The sequence below is a fragment of the Lissotriton helveticus genome, chromosome 10 (genome assembly GCF_964261635.1).
Source record: "Lissotriton helveticus chromosome 10, aLisHel1.1, whole genome shotgun sequence".
Classification (NCBI taxonomy): domain Eukaryota; kingdom Metazoa; phylum Chordata; class Amphibia; order Caudata; family Salamandridae; genus Lissotriton; species Lissotriton helveticus.
Genome location: NC_136071.1, coordinates 730,518,679 through 730,543,558, shown reverse-complemented (window position 1 = coordinate 730,543,558; position 24,880 = coordinate 730,518,679). Strand labels below are relative to the sequence as shown.

The window sequence follows — 24,880 nt, the reverse complement described above, 5'->3', positions numbered from 1 at the left end:
GTTGCTCAAATTCTGAAGTTTAAACTCAGTGTCCTCCCCTCTGATGCTTTACAACGGGCTGTGCTCACAGGACCGTTGGCCAGAGGGCAGCAATATTACATGTATAATAGAACAGTTACATCAGCTAGCTAAAGGCATCCATCAGCATTGCAGCATTGCAAATTAATACATTACCATTGGAGGTAAGACAGGTGGTCATCGGTCGATGAGGGAGCTGGTGAGGCTGAAAAGGGGTGCATCTTTCCTCTTTAGTTACAACTCATGCCTTGTGGCACAGCTCTTATAGCTGTACCCCTAAATTGGCTGCTGAGAGCAGGAAAACTCACTGTCACTTGAAGTCTCTGTGTGGGCCCTCATTATAAAGGGATGATTGCCTCTGAGGTCCCTTTTATGCTTGTTTCATTAAAGAGGAGAGGTGTAGGTCACTGTGTGGCAAACAATCATTTTTCTCAGTGGGTAAACATTTTGAGGAGGAGCTCTTTCACAGTTTTGTGGCTGGTGTCATATGTCCTATGCTTGATGACACAAACCACTCAAGTGGCAGCAATCATAATAATTCAATGTCTCAAAATGTGTTCTCTACATCCCCTACTCCACTGATGCAGACCCTCTCACAGAACCTTTCTGAATTGCTGGTGCCACACAGAGGTGGAGCACCTATACTGTATAGCAAAGAGCACAAACTGGATATTCAATTTATTGTGAACTATTCACGTGTTAACTGTATCTGAGACTTTACTCTGACCTCACTCACCAAGAGAAAATCTTGATTGTTTGACCACGCTATTACATGAAGTCCAGCCTAAAAACACAATACTTAGGAAGTGACTTCAGCAATGAGACACCACCTCTTTTCTTATAAGCACTGCATATTTGAGCATGTTTTCTAGAAGTTCAGCCACACTTTTCACCTGGTTTCCATTGTATACACAGAACACTTGCACAGATACAGGGTCCATCAGCTTGGCCCTAACTACGTGGGGAAGCGATCCCACTGTCACGTGGCACGCCTGTGATTCAACATCAACAATTATACTAACAATGTTCTAACTAAGAGGCTGATTAGGATGGTGGGGAGACCGCCACAAACAGGCTGTTGGTGGCGGTCTCCCCCCATTCTAAGCTGCTTTCCCCCCCTCCATATTTTGATGGCGGGCGGTGTGCTGGGGGGTGCAAAGCCCAACCGCCACGGGTCCGACAGCAGCAATCATTCTGATTGCCTGTCGGACCGCTCCGCATCCCCACAATGATGGCCGTGCCTACCAGGCACCACCATAGGGATAATGATGTCCCGCGCCACCAGCCTTTTCACCGTTCACCCACCATGATAAGGCTGGCGGAAAGGGACATTGCAGGCCTGTAGTGGGCCCCCCTTCCACCCTCCCCCCATACCTGGGACCTGGGGGCACCATATTCCTGGTGCATGGTGCCTGTCACGTAGTGCAGGGATATGTAAAACATGGGCAATGCGACTGCCACAGTGTTGTTAGCATCCTGATTTGCTCTGTTGGACTGCCGACAGCATGTCGGGCGGACATAAGTCCACCTGCCATCCTAATCAATCCCTAAATAGTTATCCAAAGGAGCGCCAGGCTCTTCAGTCAGTCAGTTAGTCAATCAACTTTATGCAGAAAAATACATATAAAATTCTATTAAAAGCATACAATTTCAGATCAAAATACGATCAGCTTATACATACAAAAACAGCTCATCCAATACTGATAGCACAGACAAAATATTTTAAAACCGGACTTATCACATACCAAGTCCAATGATATCCAAATAAAAACATGCAAATATCAATCATGGCACTAATTCATACCTTTTCCTTACTGCTAAAACTTTGCTTATAAAATGTAATACTGCATTGTACGAGCAAGAGGACACTGCGACAGGGGAAGACATAGCGCAATACTGCGAAGACATATCGTTAGCCTGGCTTTCGGACGGGCAGAGAGCATACCTATCCCAACCAGTAACGGTGGAGGAAGTCATGGAGACGATACAGTCATTGCCTAATGGCAAAGCCCTGGGCCCAGATGGATTTACGGGAGAGTTTTACAAGGCGTATGCGGAGCAACTGGCACCGTACATAGTGCAGATGCTCGGTGACGCTCATGAGAAGTTGATACTACCCCACACTCTTAGAGAAGCAGTAATCCTAGCTTTCCTGAAGCCAGACAAAAATCCCGAAGAATGCGACTCGTGCAGACCTCTGTCCCTCATGAACGTAGACACAAACATATTGTCGAAATTGTTAGCTACCAGACTGAAACACCTCATGACGAGACTGGTGCTACCAGATCAATCTGGATTTATACCCACACGCTCCACGTCTCATAACACCAGATCGCTCTTCGCTCTGTCACACTACCTAGACCCCTCCACCAAGGCTGCGGCTGTGCTATTGGATGCGGCTAAGGCCTTTGATACCATAGTATGGACGTATCTACATGCGATACTGGCTAGAATGGGCTTCCCCCCAATATTCCTCCAATGGATAAAATTGCTCTACACCGCCCCAACAGCCAGAATACGAATCAATGGATATATATCGGAAAGAATAAACATAGCTAGAGGCACCAGACACGGATGCCCTCTGTCCCCCCTTTTGTTTGCCATTGCATTGGAACCTCTGGCCTGCAAGCTGCGCCAGGGGCACCACTATTCGGCAATACAGTTCCCTCAGCGTCCACTTCACATATCACTTTACGCGGACGACATGTTGCTCTACGTAAAGAATCCAGAACCAAATCTGAACCCCCTCCTTCGGGAGTATGTCAAATTTGGTAGACACTCAGGTCTTCGGATCAACTGGGCGAAATCTATAATCATCCCACTAACTGACACCACGCTACCTGTCACTACGGACTATCCATTGGATTGGCAAACCGATCCGGTAAGGTACTTAGGGATTTGGTACCACAGAGACCCAGAAGTAGTGATTCGTACAAACTATGGCAGAGTTATATTGGCACTTGAGGAGAAAATAGAAAGATGGATCAACCTGCCATTATCCCTAGCAGATCGGGTGGCAATAGTTAAAATGGTAATCCTCCCTAAGATACTGTATCTCTTTAATAACATCCCTATTAAACCTCCCGCTGCAGTCTTCCAGGCAATAACGACCATGACGTTACGATTAATATGGGCAGGGAAAGCAGCAAGAATCGACCTACACTCACTAACACTACCGTACTCGAGAGGGGGATTCAAGACGCCTGATTTCCTCCTCTACTACGTATGTGCTCAGGCTCAATACACCCACTACTGGTATCACCACATCCCGTTCCTTACACACGTGGCGATCGAGGAAGGTGATGCAGCACCAGTCCCATTGAACGCCATTATTACTCATAACAGGCCTCCGCTTCATAAAAGAGATATTAATACCATAGACGCCACGAACCAGGCCTGGCGTATTATAGGACAGAAAACGAACAGGCTACCCCTATATGCCCCGACCATGCCACTGCACCACCACCCGAACATATCAGTAACTCAGGAAAGGGTAGGGATGGACTTACTGAAACAGGTGGGGATAGACACCATGGGAGATCTATTTCAAGATGGGAAGTTCATAAGCCTAGAAGAGCTATCATACGTGCAGAACCAAACGATGTTATTTAAATTCACGTATTATCGGCTCCAAAAAGCACTGAAAGCCTTGTACCCAACGTATCCGGATGAACCCCCAGTATCTAAAACATTCCAACTAATACTTAACACACCCACGGCTACCCATCTGGTCTCCAAATTGTATACGGAGCTGCAAGCGGAAATTGGCGATACACCACATAAGGCATTGGCCAAATGGAATGCTTGCCTGGATAGTCCCCTGACTGAAAATGAGTGGATCACGGTGGGCACGATAACGGGTCTACTAACACCGAATGGCAATTTAAGACTGATACACATAAACTATATGCACCAGACATACCACACCCCAACACGAATGTTTAGATTTGGACTGCGATCGGATTCCAAATGCCAGAGATGTGGTGCTGAAACAGCAGACTTTATACATTTAGCATGGTATTGCCCGAAAGTAGCAGAGTATTGGATGCAAGTGGTGAATGTTTTGAGGATCATGTTGTGTGTAACACTGAGCTGTGATATCAAGACATGCTTGTTGGGGCTGGTACAAGGAGTGAGAGCCTTGAAACAGAAGTTTTGCGTAATAGCACTACTAATGGCGAAACGCAGAGTATCGATTACATGGGGGGGTAAAACTGTTCCGCGAGTGCGGCAATGGATTCAGGACCTAGCATACTGCAGGGACAAACTAACGACGTATGAAGAGGAACTGCCGAGTGGAGCACACCCCAGAGACTATTGGGTTTACCTCATCTCATATCTTAAGGAGCAGAACCCGGCGCTGTAATGGGTATGAAATATACTACAACTGTAACTGAGAAATGTTGATTAGTGAAGCTTTGACAGTATGGTATGTATAAATTGTGCTACTGGAGGAGGAGTTCTGTAATGCAATGTAGTTTTCATAGTTTTGTATGGTGCGCAATGCGCACAATGTTGTAACCTAAAGTTTGAAATGCCAATAAAAAATAAAAAAAATTAATACTGCACATATCATTTCTTGTGTCTCAAAGCGTTGTAAATATGTCATACTTTGCTTATAACAAGTAATAGTGGCTGTTTGAAGTATTGGGTCTAAAAATCGTTCCCGTAAAGTACTACATAAAGTGCAAAATAATGTAAGATGAGTAGTACTTTGCTTGCAGACGATTTGTCTCAGGAACATTTTGGCAGGCTTGCAAACCAGTCTTCCTGATAGGGGAAGGCTACCAAAAAGTGTAAAGTGCTGAGGTGAAAGCGAGGCAAATAAAAGTTATGTTGTGAATTTCTTGGGGTAGTCAAGTAGGGTTCTATACTAAGGGAAGTTATGAGGGAACTGTGCAAGGATACTCTCTGCATGTGTTGAGATTGTTCTGACCTCTCCTTTAAACACTGGTTTAGGAACACACTTCTAATCCTTAATTTGCTATTTTTATCAATGAATTTAGGATTAGAGAAATATTCTGGGACACCAAGGTCTGATATAGACTGATACAAGCAAGCCAAGGGATGTTTTGTGAATTATTGAGCTCTAGCCTTCGACGGGCTAATTGGATCGTATCTGATATTGAATTTACCCCTAATTCAGTGTGACAAATGTGGGTGGCAGTGCTCGTGTTATGTTATTTAAATTTATAAAAAGCGCGCGATTACCCTCAGGTGTCCGGGCACTGAGCTCTGCCTAAACATTAGTCAGTGAGGTTCAATGAGTAAACAGCCAGGTCTTCAGACCCTTTCTGAAAGAAAGGAGGTCTGCGGCATTCCTCAGGTAGAACAGTAGGTCGTTCCACGCTTTGGATGTGCAGGTAACGAAACTCCTGCCTCCCCAGCTGGTTTTTCTGAAGGTAGGAATGTGAAGGAGTTTCCAAGCAACCCCACGTACCCCTACCCCAGATATCCGGTCCATCAGAACCTTGTGATGGACCGTGTCCAAGGCTGCTGACAAATCCAACATTATCAGAATGGCCTTCCCACCACAGTCCAGAGCCTCCCTTACCTCTTCAAAAGATTTGATTAAGGCCAGTTCCGTGATGTGATCAGCTCTAAAACCATATTGAGTAGGATCAAAAACATTGGTGGTATGGCAGAAAGTGCTAAACTGAGTATTCATGGCCTTTTCTATGATTTTTGCGGGCAAAGGAAGCCGCAAAATTGGCCGATAGCTGCCAAGGTCTGTGGGATCTAAGGTAGGTATTTTTAAGACAGGAAGAATTGAAGCCTTCTTCCAATCATTCGGGAAGATCCCAGTGGCAAATATGTTGTTAATCAGAGGGTTTAGAGCGGAACATATGACTTCTGAAATACATTTGAGTATTGGGACCAGGCAGGGGTCTGTGGGAGACCTGTAACTTCAGTTATCCAGTATTGGTATCTTTCATAGATTCACATGCTTAGAATAATCCCCGCCGACGAGGTGGTAGTCTTGCGGTACAATAAAACATAGACATTATAGTCATAGTAACATTACACAATAGGCTACTATGGACAGCAAGTCACTACATTAGCCTACCTTAGTACTTTAGCAAAAAAGAACCAAACTTGGAACCCAGCCAATCAGGGTGCAGCACCCCCTTAGAAACTTCCACAGAGAGGCAAACCCTCACATTTTCGTAACACAAGTGACAGTAAGTATGCCATAATGATAACGTAAGCCTCTTCGGGGAGGAGGGTGGGTCACATGTGAATCTATGAAAGATATCAATACTGGATAACTGAAGTTACAGGTAAGTAACTCGTTTTCTTATCCAGTATTGGGGTATCTTTCATAGATTTACATGCTTAGAATCAGAATAGCTAGCAGTAAACAATACTTAGATGTATAGTGGATGGTGAGTATCATAAGAAAACATAATAGATACCTTGCAAATCCAGTACCATAATGTAGTAACATTTCAACCCTAATAAAGGGCAATTCATAATCATATGCATCAAATAGGTATATGCAATAATGAACATGTCAATAGCAAATCTAATATCCTCTCATTATAGAGGCTTACCTTATTTAAAAAGGTTTCTTAACACTTGCTTGACCAACTGCTGACTCAGCCTCTGTTGCCAGATCCAGGCAATAAGGCTGTGTAAATGTGTGCACATTTTTCCAGGTTGCAGCACGGAAATCTTCTCCAATGACACACCAGCAAAAAGCGCAGTAGATGAGGATACTGCCCTAGTAGAGTGAGCCTTAGGTTTGTTTGACAACGGATGTCCAGCCTTGCAATGGCAGAATTGGATACTAGATGCAATCCACCTTACGATAGTGGGCTTTGTTACTGCTGATCCTGGCTTCTGACCACCATAGGAAATAAATAATTGGTCGGATTTTCTGATGGAAACAGTACGTGAAATGTAGAACTTTAAACATCGCTTGACATCCAATGTATGCAAAGCATTCTCCGCCGAGGAAGACGGATTAGGAAAGAAAGAGGGTAATATAACAGGCTCATTGAGATGGAATGAAGAAGGAACCTTAGGTATGGACGTGGGATTAGTTTTTAGAAGGTAAATCTCAAATACGGTTGTCTGATAGTGAAAGCCTGTATTTCGCTTACTCTCCAAGAAGATATGAGAGCCAATAGGAGAGCTGTTTTCCATGAGATACTTTAAATCGGCCTTGTGAATGGGTTCAAACGGATGCTTCATTAGTTGTTGCAGTACTAAATTCAGCCTCCATTCTGGAGGAGGAGCCTTAATAGGTGGAAAAGTTCTGAAAAGCCCTTTTAGGAACTGTTTAATCAGACGATTAGAAGAAAGGGATGCCGCTCCTGAAGATCGCCTGTAGGTAGAAATGGCCGCTAGATGTAGTTTAACAGAAGCAAACATGAGACCAGATTTAGACAATGATAAAAGATAAGGCAGAATCTTATCCGGAGAACATTCAGAGGATGTATATTCTTGTTGCTGCAACAGAATCTTTTCCATTTTAACGCATAAGTCTTCAAAGTAGAAGGAGCTCTCGCTCTAGCAAGAATGTCTCTGCAGTCTTGAGGTAAATGTATCTCCTTGAACTCCGTGAATCCAGACACCATGCATGAAGTTGCAACTGAACTGGACGAGGATGGAGAATCTGGCCTCTGCTCATTGACAATAGGTTAGGGATTGCTGGAAGACGGTACGTTGTGCGTTTGAATAGAAGGAGAAGCTCTGTGAAACAATGTTGATGTGGCCATTTCTGTGCAATTAGAATCATGCAGCATGGTTCCATCTTGAGTTTGCGCAGCAGTCTTGGAATCAGTGGGAAAGGGGGAAATGTGTAAGCAAAAATCCCCGTCCATCTCATCATGAAGGCTTTCCCCCAAGAACCCTTCTCCGGCTCCCAACTTGCAAAGAATGGGCACTTCCGATTGTTCCTGGAGGCAAAGAGATCCAGATTTGGCTTGCCCCACTTCTTAAATATATTCTCTACGACTGTTTGTTCCAGCTTCCATTCGTGACAGGATTTTGACGTCCTGCTTAGAGTGTCTGCTAAGGTGTTGTGAATTCCTGGAAGATGTTGCACCTTGATTTTTATATTGTGAGAGAGAAGCCACTCCCAAATGCTTTGCGCCTCTTGGAGACAGATTGTGAGACCGGGTACCTCCTTGATTGTTTAGATAATGCATGCAAGTAGTGTTGTCGGTTCTGATCAGAACCGTTGATCCTTGTAGTCTTGGTAGAAGAGACTGCAGTGCCAGGAAAATGGCTCGAAGCTCCAGAAAATGTATGTGCATCTTCGACATTGCAGCAGACCACTTCCCTCTTATGCATAGATCCTGAAGGTGCGCATCCCACCCTTCTAGGGAGGCATCTGTTGTGAGAATGAAATCCGGTACAGCAGTTTGAAAGGTGAGCCAGACTGAGGCATTTTTGGAAAGCCTCCACCAGGAAAGAGTTTCTCTCATAACAGGAGTTATTTGCACTAGGTCGTCGAACGACCCTGAGATTTGCAGCCACTGACTGTTCCTCTTGAATTGGTCTCATTCTCAGACGGGTATGAGGTACTAGCAGAATCGCTGATGATAGCATCCCCAGAAAAAACTTGATCATCCGTACAGAAGCGAACTTTCTTTTTAGGAGTTCTGATGCCAGAGAAACAAGACGAGATTGCCTTTCTTTGTACAAGAATGCTTTGTCCCGGATGGTATCCAGCATTGCCCCTAGAAATTGAATCCTTTGGGGAGGATAGAGGACTGACTTTTGGATGTTCAGAGACAGTCCTAGAGAGTGAAAAACCTGCAGGTAGTATTCTGTTGCTAGAGAAGCCTGCCGAAAAGAAGGAGCCTTTATTAGCCAAATACGGGAATAATTGGATGCCTTTCGAGCCTGAGATGAGCTGCTACTGGAGCTAGGAATTTGGAAAAAGACTCTTGGAGCTGAGCGTAAGCCAAATGGGAGGACTTTGAATTGGAAATGTACACCTGCCACAGTAAATCTTAGGAAGTTTCGGTGTTTGGGATGGATTGGGATGTGGAAGTACGCATCCTGGAGATCCAACGTTGTAATGAAGTCTGCATGATCCAAATGCTGAAGGATTTCCTGGAGTGTCACCATGCGGAAGGATTTTTTCTGAAGATATTTGCTCAGTTTTTTTGAAAACCAAGATTGGTCTCCATTCCCCAGACTTTTTCTTTATTAGAAAAAAGCGAGAATAAAATCCCTTCCCCACTTGAGAGCGAGGCACTCTTTCTATCACTCCCTTCGAAAGCATGGTTTTTACCTACTTTCTGAGAAGAGCAAGATGCGGTGGATGTTTCTTTAGAGGTGGATGAGGAGGGGGGGAATTGATAAATTCTAGGGTGTGACCAAATTTGATTATGTCCAAAACCCACTTGTCTTCCAATTTTTGAGATGCTGGATATATTTGGAATCTTGTAGACTTTTTGTGGCATATCTGGTGCAGGTGTTAAAAGATTGTCACTGTTTCCTAGCAGAGTCTCTGCCTTGAGGTTAGCGCCTTCTGCCTTGCTGTCTGTAAGCGTCCGCTGGGGGATTCCTATAGGACTGCTGTTGTTGCTGCTGATGGTATCCATATCAACTTTGACCGCCCTGGTATTGGTATTTTAGATATCCTCCACAAAATGAATATAAGCCACTGCCTCTCGCTCCTCGAAAAGGCGTTTTCCTGTATTGTAAGGTACCCAGTGCCCTGGCGGTATCAGTATCTTTTTTGATTTCCTGTAACGCCTCGTCTATGTGTTTACCGAATAGCAAGTCCCCATCAAAGGGCATATCCAGTGTCTTTGTCTGGACCTCCGGGTGAAAGTTAGTGAATTTCAACCAACCCTGACATCTAAGGGTCGCTGCTCCAGCATGTTGGCGAAAACCCAAAGAAGCCATATCCATAGAGATATCAATAATCTCAGAAGCAGCCCTCTCGCCTTCCAGAAGTATCTTTCTTGCTTCCTGTTTTTTATCCTAAGGCAGATAATCAAGATAGGGCAAAATGTCCGACCATAATTAGCCGTCATATCTGCCTAAAATTGGCAAAGAATTTGTGGCGCCAACTGTAGCGCCCGCCATGGTGGTAAAGCGCGTACCGATATTGTCTAGGTGCCTCCCGTCCTTGTCTGGTGGAGCCGTTACTGGGACAGATGGATTGCGAGACTTCCGTTGGCCGCCTGTGAGATGACGGAGTCTGGTCTAGGGTGTCCAGAGAGGCAGGCAGGAGCATCATCCGGCACCTTATATTTTTTGTCGATTCTAGGGAGAATCGCCGGTATCGAGAATGGAGTCTTCATTATCTTTGCCCCTTCTTCCCAAATATGATCTATATCAGAATTGAACTAACCGATTTTCTACTTTGGTCTTTAAAATCATAAAGAAGACCTTCCGTTTTCTGTACCGATATTGGACGATGGAATCTAGCAGCTGCCCTTTCCATGATAGCGTGAAAACCTCCTATATCCTCAGGAGGGGAGTCAACAGCCTGAGGGACTGGTGAGGCTGGAGTTGGAATTAAACATTCATTCCATTCATCCACAGTTGTGGGTGTTTGGTATTTCTCCCTCTTCAGCCACCGTGTCTCCATCATCATCCTGAAGGAAATGAATAGGCAAAGCTACTTGAAGCACTGAGACAGGGGCAGCAGGACTCGGAACCTGCAAAGCTGTAGGCGCTGGGGTTTGTTCAGGAACTGGTACTGGTGGGAAGCGTGCATTATAATCTCTCAACATTGCAGTGATATCTTGCATCAAAGCCGCAGGCATTTGAACCATAGGTTCTTGATGAATAGATTCCTGAGGGCCTCTTCAAGATTTGTAGGGCTCATAATATTCTTCATCCTCTTCGTCCTCCTGATATTTGATTCGGAGTTGGGAATGGTCATGTGCTGGACCAAAAGGTCCTTCCTCATCTGACTCCTCCAGATAGTGGTTAGGAGGCAAAGGAGAGATATGTGAAACATCCAGATAGAATTATCTTGGAGATGACAACTTAGAGGTTAATACTGGCATAATTTGCAGAGATGTAGGCCTTTTACGCTTTAGTGTTGATGAAATATACATGGACGTTTAGTCCGTATCCGTTGAGATTGCCATTATTGAAGAAACCGTTGACGTCGAAATCATTGATGTCGTTGACGGAAAAACCATTGTCGACGATGTCGCCGTCGAGGTTGCTGCCGTCATCGGCGGTGGGCTCGTCAACGAGAGTAATATCGCCGTCGACAGTGGGCTCAACAACGGTAGTGTCGTCGACGGTGAACTCGACGACGGGACCTGTAACACGGTCGACAGTGTACCCGGCGACGAAAGTTGTATCTGCTTCGACGGTGGCGGCATAGTCGACGGGATAGGTGACGACGATGTAGGCGTCGACGATATTGGCATCGTCGACGGCGATGAAATAATAGTCGACGGTGCCATTGATGGAGCACTTTTCAACTTCGACGGAGGCTCAGAAAAGGATTTTTGCTGTTTTGAGGCAGTTTTCAAAGAAATCTTCACCTTTTCTCCAGTTTTTACCTCAGAAGAGAAAGAGGACTTCTCTTTTTTGAGGCAGAGTGACCAATCTCATAGTGAGATTTCTTCTGGGTCTTACTCTGTCTCTCAGGTGGATCTCCAGATCTATCCCTCTTTTTGGCCAGAGGGGTGGATGCCTGAGGACTTACACTGCCTTTATCTCCAGATACCACATCCGATAAAGCCTTCAGCTTTTCCAGACAAACCAAAAGTCTTCTTTCTCTGTCTTTCAAGGTCTTGGCAGGAAAGGTTCTACAGATCCTGCAGTCCTTGACCTTGTGAGCTGGATACAGGCAGTAAATACATTCTTTATGTGGATCCTCAAAGTGTAATCTCTTCTTCCCACACGAAGAACAAGGTAAGAACAAACTTTTCTTTGAAGAATCAGACATAATTTCTCACAAAGAAGTTAAAGTTAAGGAAAAAACTGAGCAGAGCTCAGGGAGACTCCCTGCCACACGAGGTGTAGTAGAAAATCTGGGGGTTTGCTTCTCTGTGGAAGGTTCTAAGAGGGTGCTGCAGCCTGATTGGCTGGGTTCCAAGTTTGGTTCTTTTTTGCAAAAGGACTAAGATAGGCTAATGTAGTGACTTGCTGTCCATAGTAGCCTATTGTGTAATGTTATTATGGCTATAATGTATATGTTTTATTGTACCGCAAGACTCCAACCTCGTCGGCGGGGATGATTCTAAACATGTGAATCTATGAAAGATACCCCAATACTGGATAACTACTATAACACTCAGCCACAAATCATTAAATGCATATGAGGGCCCTAATGAGTGATGGATGTTTAATAGTGTTCCATGATGAGAATAATGAGCTTTATTTTTACAAATTAACAGGAGCAGGGCTTAACCTCTTGCATGCTCATGACAAGGTGAGCTTGTCATGAGGCACACTGGAGCTGTGCTCATGACAAGGTGAACTCGTCATGTATAATGGGCTTATCAATCAATCAGCACAGGAGGGGAAAAACCTTAGCAGGCAAGTGGTTAAAGTTGGTGGGCTCCCTCCGGGTCTCAGACCCGTTACAAATCAAAAACAGACATTGAAATGGGTCCTTATTGGGCCTACATTTATGTCCTTAACTGTATTAGTAAATAACACGGATCGATTTTTAAACAATTAATGTAAAAAACATAATACATATCAGCAATTTATTTCCTGATTATATTTCACAGTTTACTTAATCTCGCAACAAAATACTGACTGGGTGGCACACTATGGGGATCACAGAAATTGAGTTTACTTGTTTAAGCCACTTCCTTAATTTCACAGGCCATACCCCTTCTGGAAACGCCCTCTCTCTCCTCCTGGTCCCCACTTTTTGAAGCCCACTTAAAGCCCTGAGCTGAAGGGAATTAGAATTCCCTTCAAGGCAAATGGAATTATGGAACGCAGGTGTAGGATGAGGAGCGTGGAACACAGAATGTACCGTCTACTAATTGCGAGCTAAGCCTGTATTTAAAGCAGATAATATGCAGAAAAGTAATATAGGCAATCACAGAAATAATTAATTCTAAATCCCTCAGGTACTACACAGGTTGATGAAAGACATCAGCAGATGAAGCAGGCATGGAACCAGAGTTACTTGTTATCAAAGATGCATGAGGTTGTGTCACATCTTGCTGTCTGTATGGGAGCATATGTGTCTATGGGCTAGATGTAGGTAAACTGAATTTACCGATTCATAAATACCGAATTTTACCGATTCGGTATTTATGAATCGGTAAATTTGAAGGAGGGAGATGTAGGGAGAATCGGTAATTGAATTACCGATTCTTTAAAATTCGGTATTTAACGATTCGGTAAATACCGAATCGGTATTTCCTATTGATTCCTATGGGCTGTGAAGCCCATAGGAGTCAATGGTAAATACCGAATCGGTATTTACCGAATCGGTAAATACCGATTTCAGCAAGGGTGCAGGGGGTGTCACTTTGACACCCTCTAGCACACCAAATACGGGCATGTGTGCCATGTGGCACACATACATGCCCTAAGGGCATGTCTGTGTGTCACATGGCACAGGTGTGCATGCACACATGTGCATGCACACCTGGATTCGGTATTTTACCACCCAATTAGATTGGGTGGTAAAATACCGATTCTTAAAGCCCTGTGGCACTCTGACATGTGCCAGCTACATCTGCATTTACAGAATCGGTATTTTACAGAATCTGTATTTACCGAATCAGTAATTTTACCGAATCGGTAAATACAGAATCTGTAAAATACCGATTCTGTAAATGCATGCCCTACATCTGAAAACCCTAATACCGGACGGAAACGGCCAAAATCCGCCGTTTCCGACCGGTATTAGGGCTCCTACATCTGGCCCTGTATGAGTAAGTATGTGTGTGAGTGAAAGTGAGTGAGAGTCAGTGACAAGAAGTGAGTGAGACTGTGAGAGATTGAGTCCCAGATTTACTATTCTTTGATGCAAAGCAAAGCTGCGCTAAAGTTGCTGCACTGCCTTGCATCAAAGGGAGAGATCAAAAATGCACCATATCCACTAAGACATGGTGTATTTTTTCTCTCCTAGTCCACTTGTGCACTTTTGGCAGTCATGTTACAATGCACACACCTTCACGCTATAGTTGAAGGGTGTGTCCCTTCTCTAAAGCATTGGTTTTGTACTGTTTTGCCGTTTTTATCATTTTGTATGAGTGCTGTACAATGCAGCACACATGCAAAGTTGGAAAAACAAGGAGAAATGAAATCATTTCTTTTCCTTACGCTTCTGTTTGACGAGGCGTAAACTTTTCATGCTAATTCCTGCCCACCAATGTTTGTAGATAAGGATTTGCATCAAAACCCATGGGTAATTGCATGGGAATAGCCACACACCATCCATGGGATGCTCTGTTGACGCAAAGTAATGCAAAGCAGCGCATATTGCAACTTTGCATTACTTTGGGATACTATAAAACGTAAATCCTGATTTGCATTGGATAGTAAATCTTACTTTAGCCCTTTGCACTGGGCAAAGTGTTAGTAAACCTGGGCCTGAGTGTCAGTAAGTATGAGTGAGTGAGAATGAGTGACATTAAGAGTGAATGCAAGTGAGTGGGTGAGAATAAATAAGAATGAGTATAAGGGGATGTAACAGAGTGAATGTAAGGATGAGTGAGAGAATGAGTGTATTAGTGAGGTAATGTGAGTGTGGGCAAGAGTGTGATGTGATGCTTGCAATTGTTTTTATTGGCCCTGGCATGCTGAGGGTGATTATTCTCTAAAAGAGGCACCGAAGACAAAATACTGGCACTGCTCTACTTGCAGCAATTCTCAATATGAGAGACTCCAGTGACACAATACTAGCAATGGCACACTTGGGTTAATTCTTTGCATAAATGGCACCAATGGTAAAGTACTGATTCTGGACTACTAGAGGTAATTCATGGCATATAAGGCACCCATGGAAAACTGCAATACTTGAGGAAATTCTTGGCGTGAGAAAACCTGTGACAAAATCCTAGTACTAGTTCAATGAGGTGAGTCTTGGCATAAAGGAGGACAACCTGGCAATTGGAGGACCGCAACCATGATAAATTGCTGGCCCTCACATATTGAAGTTCTTTTTGACATATGGGTTACCAATGGCACATGGATAACATAAATTGCAAAATTTTGGCAGAGGCATATTTTATGTCATTTATATAAGTGGGTACCCATGAAATATGGGGGCACAAATGACTAAATGCTGGCCCTGCCAAGATGGAGGTAGTTTTTGACATATAGGGACACCAATACGACATTTTGAAAAACATTGGGTCAGCTCCTGGGGAATGTCATGTTTTATTGGCTTGGAACACCATGAAAGTATTTTAATATTTATTGAGTCCCCTTAATCATCTATGGCATTTAGCAAATGTATGTGAAAAAATAAGCTATTTCACCCCATTCTTTAAAATAAATTCTAGGTGGGGGAGAAACCTCCTAGCGACATCTGGCTTACTTGCTTTGCTCACTCATTACAATTCAGGGCAGGTATTGTGCCTCAGAACTTTCAAAGAGCAAGTCAGCATTATAGGTGGTAGATAAAATAGACATTTGTCTGTGTTATGGGAGTATACTACTCATGCACTTATTATGGAATTTCATATATGTTAATTATTGTAATGTTAGGGCCATGTGACATGCCTTCATAGAAAAAAAGTCAAGAGTCTTATGATGTCACTTCCTGCAATGTTATTAAGGTCAAAATGTGTGTGATGTCACAAAATATGTCACCATATCCCTACAATGAGATGGCCCAAACAGCGATTTTCACTATGGCAGACCTAGTTGTCCATGGCAAAAACCAGAGTACAGATTAAAATACTAGTGCTGTATTTTAGGAATGGGGTCAGCTAGAAAAATATTTAAGCACCTATTTTTGATAGTTATTAAAAATCTAATTTATTGATGAAGTTTGATTTTCAAAAAGTAACTTTAAGAAAGCTACCTTTACCAGCCTGACGTGTCAGTGGCTAGTTAGCATAAGCCCCTACCAGTTTTCAGTCTTTGCTCAGCCTCAAACAGATGTGAAATACGTGTGAAATGGCTCTCAGGAGCAAACAATAGTTTAACTTGATTTGGCAGAGATTACTCAGTTGAACGCCACAAAATATGCATGGTGGGGCCGTGGCCAATTTGTTTGACAGAACAGTGTCAAATCCTACCTGGCTGGTCATTGCAGTACCCAATGCATTTCGGGACGAATCCCTTCTTCGGGGGTATATCTATAACACAAAGGAATTAATCATCTACTGCCATATAAATTATCGCACATTTTTTTGTGAATGTATTCTTTTTACAAAGACAAAGATTCTACTGCATGCGTATATTATGTTGTTCTATTGACTCTGTTTAAACATTCGTGTATTCACTCCATACCGAAATGCATTGGGTACTGCAATTAAAGCGTGACATTTGGAAATCGTATCCACTCCTGTGTTTATTTTTCGAAAAACATTTGATGGACAGCAAAAATGAGTACAATGAATTGAAGAAGTAATACGGATTAAAAAGGATGACTAATCATTGATAAAATTGTGGAATAAGTAAAGAATTTAATTCATTAGATTCGTTTCGTGAGTGGTTGTGCAGCTTGAAGGTTATCGGAAGGTGATGCCTATGTGTTTCTACTTGATTGCAGCATAATTGGATGGAGCGCGGAGCAAGCTAGCTCGCCCATAAGGGTTAACTTACAGAGTACATGCAGTGAACTTCATATAATGAAAAAGAAAAATTGTAAAAGGGAAGGTGTGCATCTCACCATCTCTCATTGAATATTGCATAAACTTTCAGTCCTAAGGAGAGATACCACCCCAAAAAGAGAAGAGATTTAAAGAAACTGTTCTAATTTCAAAGGGACATTAACATCGATAAACCAGATTGGAGTGCGGTTTCCTGGTCATGCAAAGATTTTTAACTAAAGACTCAGAGATTCGTTTTGAAAACAAGATTCATTCAAATTGATTGTGTATTGCATGCAAATCATCTGAGAAACACAATTGTTCCTGAGTGGCTAACACTACTGTTTACAAAAGCACAGCTTAATTTTAGCATATTGTTTTATTGAGTAAAGAACGACCACAAAGTGTAACGAGCGGCTGCACGAGCTTCAGTGACCTCAAAATTGGTGTACTTTGGGCAATGCAGTCCAGCTTAATTCAAGTGAAAGAGTGAGCGCTTCAGTTTGTTGAGTGTGAAGTCAGTCGAGCTGAGAACGGGTTGATTGACACGTGACCACGTATCAGAAGGAAATATGGGTAATAAAAGGGAGGTGGAGGTTGGAATTTTGTAACCGTTCTTGCTGATTGAACGAGCGCGAGTACTTCGCGGTGTGTACCGTGAAATTGAATGGAATACGATGAAAATGCAAAAAGCGAATTTCATGCAGTTGGTTTAGAGATAAACTAGCAGAAGTCACGGTAAGCTTGCTAAAGAAATTGTAGACACGCTTAGCGTATGGCAAGCAGGCTGAGTTCACAATATGTTGTAAATGAATTTTAGAACAATATTAGTGGATGTTCAGATGTTTTTTAATTAAAGGCGCAGAGGTTGAATAATTCGGACTCTGAGCAATGTTTGATATTTTAAACTAACACAAGCTGAACTAGATAAACGGTATGGAGTGAATACCCAAATGTTTAAACAGAGTCAACAGAGCAACAAAATATATGCATGCAGTAGAATCTTTGTCTTTGTAAAAAGAAGACATTCACAAAAAAATGTGCGATAAATTATATGGCAGAAGATGATTTATTCCTTTGTGTTATAGATATACCCCCGAAGAAGGGATTCGTCCCGAAATGCATTGGGTACTGCAATTAAAGCGAGACATTTGGAAATCGAATCCACTCCTGTGTTTATTTTTCGAAAAACATTTGATGGACAGCAAAAATGAGTAAAATTAATTGAAGAAGTAATAGGGATTAAAAAGGATGACTAATCATTGATAAAATTGTGGAATAAGTAAAGAATTTAATTCATTTGATTCGTTTCGTGAGTGGTTGTGCAGCTTGAAGGTAATTGGAAGGTGATGCCTATGTGTTTCTATGTAATAGGGAACAACATGATTACCTTAATGCTTTTACACTCCTTATTCAGAAATCTATGAGTGTTTTTGCCTGAAAAGTTAAGGACATGACAACGGGGCCTGGAAGGAACACGTCAATGTCCATTGCTTATATCCTTACAAAACGTAAGTCGCTGTAGTACACATTTTAAAAACTAAAATAAGAAAAACTGCTGATAAGGATCACATTAAACGTTTTCCACTCCACACATCAACCAGGTATTGCAATACCTCCAGGAATGGTGATGGAGGACTTCTCCACCCAGGGAAAACAATGTCGTTCAAGGAAAGAAGAGAAAACTAAAGTAGCACTTCACTGGCAAACTCTGTAAAGTGGTGCTAATGTGTTTGGGGGTAAATAAAACAAATTTGGCCACTTTGCGACCACTCTGTCTTGCTTTATTTAGTTATTTTTCATATTTTAACCTTTTTTTACTCTCTATTCCGAGGCTGCACTTTGGAATAGATAAATGTCAGAAAAAGAGAACATTATTAGGAAAAGTTTTAAAACAAAAGCAAAGGTGCACCACTACTCAATAAAAAGGGAAAGCAAATATATAATCTATTCCCAAACAGCAGTGTTCTTCCAAAGTTTCCTTTATTTAGTATCAAACAGATTTGTAAAAACAGGGTCATAAACATCAGTTGTTGACAGTGCACAGCCAACGCGTTTTGTCCTTGAAGCGGACTTCTTCAGGTAGGTAAATGTCAAACACATAAATATACATATAAATACACATAACTGTACAAAAAACACTAATCACATATAATAACTTGATACAAACATATAAAAAGATTATTAATAAAATATTATTAATTAAGCAAGGACTATTTTACAAATCGAAGTACAACATCCAAAACTTGATTATTAATACATTTAAATAAAGAACTGTTAAAGACAGACTTCATATAGTATGGTCAAATGAAAATTCATTTTCCAAACCTGACCTCAGTATTACCATTTACACATTTCCATGTTAATTCATACATACTATGTGACTTCAAAAAGAGAGGAGTTTGCAAGGCCTAACCACGTATATTTCAATAATATGAAAAAAGAAGAAAGACAAAGACGGAGGAAAGAGGAAAAGGTGGCATAGATAGAAAGGAAAAGAAAACAGGCAGCCACCAATCATAAAACATATATATATTTTGCGGTCCACCCAAGACTTATTGCTAAACAATAGCAAACAAACAGAAAATATTAACAGAGTGATCACGCCAATAACATGTGATTCATTATCACCAAGAGGGTGAAAACACTCCCACACTTATGGAGGTAAGGAGAGAGATCCTCAAAAATGGGGGAACATACAATATAAACCTTGGAGTAGAATACATAGATCAATATGACTGGGAGATTACAAGTTTTACCAAAAATCTCAAGAACATATTCAAAATAGGCAAAGACAAGTTACAGAAAAATTGCAGCAAAGACGGCCCACAAAGATATGATGGCAAAACAAAAATGCATCTCCAATCTAAGGGAAAAGACCCAATGTCATCTAACCCACTTACCATTGGTTGTTCCCATATCATAAAGGGGTAACTGGTTTAACAGATATGTGGGTCCAATATCAAGGAGCCATATATAGACAGATTTCAACTTCAAATTCCCAACTGTTAACGAGAAAATCCAGAGAGGACTCAGGATCCTAATCTTCCCCACCTTTGAGGATCTTGACAAAGACTCAGAGGATTGGGAGGGGAATCTCCGCAATGCCTCATTTAATATGATGCGTATATTAATTAAAAATGCGGAGAAAAAAGGCATTAAACTGCAGCAGGAGATTGAGGAATTAGAAAAGGATATTGCAACATCTGAATTGAAAAAGGTAGTGAAGAAAAACTATGCTATCCTGGATGAGATTCTAGAGGGTTATCAAATGTACTTAATGGATAAAAAGATCAAGAAGATCAAAAGAGATGATAAAGATTATAAGGATGGAAGAGTATATACTTTCTCCCATAAATACGATAATGTGAAAATACCGGGGGAAGGTAAAATACAACGAGAGGACACATTGGAATTGACCTCTGAGAGTAGTATAACCACGCTTTCCTCTGTGGCCGTTCAGTCCCTACAGAGGAACCAACAAGTTCTACGGAGACAGAAAATGGGTCTAATTTTTTATTAGAAATGGAGATATTAAGACTGGGGGCAAGACCAGTACCCAAAGACCAGAAGGGGGGGGGGGGGATTGCAGAAGTACAAATAGAAACAACAACAAATAAACTAAACAGGAACCGGTAGGGAAAATGACCAGATCCATGAAGACAAGGAACTTGAGGGATTGAATGAAAATGTGACTGTAACAAAGCGCCCTCTGAATTATGTGCCTCACCGGAATGGTGGACTGTGCCTGCTATTTCTATGCCCTTTGTGTCTCAGCAGGAGGAGTGGAACACAGGTACTTTCACAAGCCCAGAAGCGGAACCGCCAGTATGGGACAGCAGGCTCTTTAAGCCTCTCTCAGTGACGTCGGAGGACTCTGGCCAATAAGGAGCTGAGACGTTGAAGCCAGAGGGGAGTTCACTGACGGACGAGAGGAGAGGAGCCGACCGACGCAGAAGAGAGGAGCTGAGGAACCACTCTAATGGGGTCCAGATCGGGACTGCAAGCCACGGAGAGAGCCTGGGAGAAGGAGCCGCCTGGAGGCCAATGTTCCCACAGTGCGCCCCGCCACGCTTCTGGAGAAGCGTGGCTAGCCAAGATACGGAGCAGAGTTGCGGGGTGGGTCGGGACACAGGAGAAGTCTGACCCGTAGGAGGGTGTTTCCGTGCACTCTATCCTCCCTTCTCTGCTTGACTCGTTTATTTTCCCTACACACGCTCACTTCACTGTACAGCTCAGTTTAAGCATGTGTGGTTCCCTCACTCCCTTACCCTGAAGAACAAGTTACTTACCTTCGGTAACGCTTTTTCTGGTATATACAGTATCTGCCTGTGAATTCCTCACCTTGTGAATATCCCCCTTGCGTCAGCAACATTCGGAAATTCTTTTGTAGCTTCGCGTGGACGTGGACGACGTCATAGAGGCACGGCATCGCACGTGACTACGCTGACGTCACTGACACTACGTGATGACGTCAGTTCCGCCCTTTTTTCCATGCCTTCGAGGCACACAGACGGACCAATGACAGTAGAAAAATACACCGTATACACAGTACACAAATGTCAAGGTAACACACACAGTGTGAAACCAATGCAATAAAACATTTGAAATAAAAAACTCCTTGACAATAAAGCAAACATATTACAGTAACTTCGGTATTGAAGAGTGGACAACGGGGAGGCGGGTGGGTCAGTGAGGAATCCACAGGCAGATACTGTATCTACCAGAAAAAGCGTTACCGAAGGTAAGTAACTTGTTCTTCTGATAGATACATCTGCCAGTGGATTCCTCACCTTGTGAATAGAGTCCCACAGCAGTCCCCACTCCCGGAGGAAGGTGTCCACTCATCTACACCAAAAAATCCTGGAGGACAGAGCGCGCAAAGTGACCTTCCCTCCTCACCTCGGCATCCAAGCAGTAATGCTTTGCGAAAGTGTGGAGGGAGGTACAAGTCGCGGCCCTACAAATATCCTCTACAGGTACACCCCTAGACAAAGCGGAAGTTGATGACTTAGCTCTTGTAGAGTGAGCTCCTATACCCTCTGGAGGTTCCTTACCTGCCAAAGAGTAGCAGATCTTTATACAGAGGATGATCCATCTTGAAGGAGTGTGCATGTGCTCTTCCTTTCTTGCAGCCAGCAAATCCAACGAAGAGCTGGTAATCCACTCGATAGTCTTTAGTCCTATCGAGATAAAAGCTCACCGCCCTCTTAGGCCCCGAGACGGTGTAGTCTCTCCTCCTCCTTGGAAGGGTGAGGGGGAGGATAAAAGGTAGGAAGGGTAATAGATTTACCTAGATGGAAGGGAGTTACCACCTTAGGTAGAAAAGCAGCCCTGGTCCTAATCACCATTCCTTCAGCATGAATGGTCAAGAATGGGGGCTTGGAACTAAGAGCTTGAAGTTCACTTACCCTCCTTGCCGAGGTGATCGCAACGAGGAAGACCATCTTAAAAGACAAAAGCCTCATGGGACACTTGTGTAAGGGTTCGAAGGGAGACCCCATCAAGAAGGATAAAACAAGATTTAAATCCCATTGAGGCACAATAAAGGGAGTAGGAGGGAACTTATTTGTGAGGCCCTTCAAAAATCTTAAAACCACTGGAGACTTGAAAAGAGACGACTGATCCGGCAAACAGAGAAATGCCGACAATGCCGAAAGATAACCCTTGACTATGGCAACAGCAAATCCCTGCTGTGCCAAGGAAAGAGCAAATTGTAAAATATCGGACAAACGAGCCCTCAAAGGGTCAACAGACTTCTCCCCACACCAAGAGACCAATTTAGATTATCTGTATGAATCCATGGATTTAGTGGAGTCACGCCTAGCCGAAAGAATGACATCCACCACATCGTGTGGGAGAGAAAAGGAGTTCAGGTTGCCCCGTTCAATCTCCAGGCATGAAGGTGTAATGTCTGGAGGTGGGGGTGTAGAACCTGCCCCTCCATCTGGGAGAGGAGATCTGCCCTGAACGGGGGAACGAAGCGGCGGGCCAGAGGAGAGGTGGAGAAGATCCGTGTACCACACCCTTCTTGGCCAATCCGGGGCGACCAGAATAACTTGGGCCGGTCTTGGCGAATCTTCCTCAGAACCCGAGGAATCAAAGGTATGGGAGGAAACGCGTAAAGGAATCGACTTCCCCAACTCAACTGAAGCGCGTCCCCCAAGGCTCCTTGCATTGGATACTGGAGACTGCAGAATGACGGGCAGTGAGAATTCTCGCGAGTGGCAAACAGGTCCACACGAGGAGTCCCCCACGTCTGAAAGACGTGATGAACCACCTCCGGGTGAAGCCTCCACTTGTGGTCGGCCGAGAACTGCCGACTGAGACTGTCTGCACGCACTTTCAGAACTCCGGCCAGGTGAATTGCCATCAGACAAATCTGGTGGTCCTGAACCCAGGCCCAGAGGCGCAGAGCCTCTCTGCAGAGACACTGCGACCCCACTCCTCCCTGCTTGTTGACATACCACATCGCGGTGGTGTTGTCCGTCAGGACCTGAACTGACCGACCGCGAAGGGAAGGGAGGAAGGCCTTGAGCGCCAAACGTAAGGCCCGCAATTCCAGAAGGTTGATGTGAAGCAACCTTTCCTCTGGAGACCAAAGATCCTTGATCTCCAGATCCCCCAGATGAGCACCCCACCCTAGAGTGGACGCATCCGTTATCACTGTGGCCACCGCTGGAGGAAGTTGGAAAGGCTTTCCTTGAGACAGATTGCCCTCCACACTCCACCAAGACAGATCCGCTGCAGTTTCTCTGGAGATCCTCACAGACTCCCTGAGATCTCCGTTGTGCTGATACCACTGCCTGCGGAGGCACCACTGGAGTGCCCTCATGTGCCAGCGTGCATGGTTGACCAACAGAATGCAAGAAGCCATCAGACCGAACAGGCGAAGGACCTTCAGGACTGGAACGATCGCCCCATTGTAAAATAAAGGAATCATTATCTGTATGTCGCGACTCCTTTGTGGAGGAGGGAATGCACGACATACAGCTGTGTCCAGTACAGCACCTATGAACAGGATGTGCTGGGAGGGCACCAGGTGAGACTTGGGTACATTTATTGAAAAACCCAAACGGTACAACAACTGAGTTGTCTCCTGCAGATGCTGCAACACTTTCTCTGACGACTATACCTTGATCAGCCAGTTGTCCAAATAGGGCAATACTGGAACCCCCGATCTTCTGAGATGTGCAGCCACCACCGCCATCACCTTGGTGAAGACTCGAGGCGCAGAAGTAATTCCAAAAGGAGGGACTGCAAACTGATAATGTTGCGATCCCACCGTAAAACGGAGATACTTCCTGTGCGACTTCAGGATTGGGATGTGAAAATACGCATCCTGCAAGTCGAGCAACACCATCCAGTCTTCTTCCAGCAGCGCCTGAAGAACCTGCGCAAGGGTGAGCATCTTGAACTTCTCTTGTTTCAGATAAAGATTGAAGATCCTGAGATCCAGGATTGGACGAAGTCTGCCATCCTTCTTGGGAATCAGGAAATACCGGGAGTAGCATCCCTGACCCCTTTCCTGCTCTGGAACCACCTCTATCGCACCCTTTCTTAATAGTGTCTGCACTTCCTCCTGCAGAAATAAGAGGTGTTCCTCTGTGCAAAAACCTTGGCAAGGAGGTTAATTGGGAGGAAATTCCCGAAAGGGAAGAGCATATCCATTTTCTACGAGATTGAGAACCCAAAGATCTGATGTAACCGATTCCCAATCCCGTAGAAAGTGGGTAAGCCGACCCCCCCCCACCGGACCCGCATGATCCTGAATGGCGGATCTAGGGCTGCTTTTCTGAGGCTGGGGGGTTGGAAGAGGTGGAGGAGGAGGAGGAGGCCTGGCGACCTCTAGGACGAGCTCTTTGTTTACCCCTGTACGACTTGTACAAGGGATTCTGCTGCTGCTGCTGCTGTTGACCTTGCCGATAGGAGCGAAAGGAAGAGCGTCCTAATCCCCTGAACCTTCTGGTAGAAGAACCCCTGGTCTGAAGCCCTGTGATTTGGCAGTAGCCCTACTGTCCTTAAATCTTTCTAAGGCTGTATCAGCTTTTTTACCAAAGAGTCCAGCACCATCAAACGGCAGATCTAACAAAGCAGCCTGAACATCTGCTGAAAAATCCGAAGATTTCAGCCTAGCCGATCTTCCTGTGGCAACCGCAGTACCCATGATGCGTGCCACCGAATCCGCA

General features: G+C 43.8%; 1 protein-coding gene across 2 annotated transcripts in view; it reads right to left on the bottom strand.

Moving 5' to 3' along the window:
* ZMYND11 (zinc finger MYND-type containing 11) overlaps positions 1–24,880 on the bottom strand; it is an 836,880-nt gene that overhangs the window by 715,459 nt on the left and 96,541 nt on the right. The gene's annotated exons all lie outside the window — the stretch shown is intronic.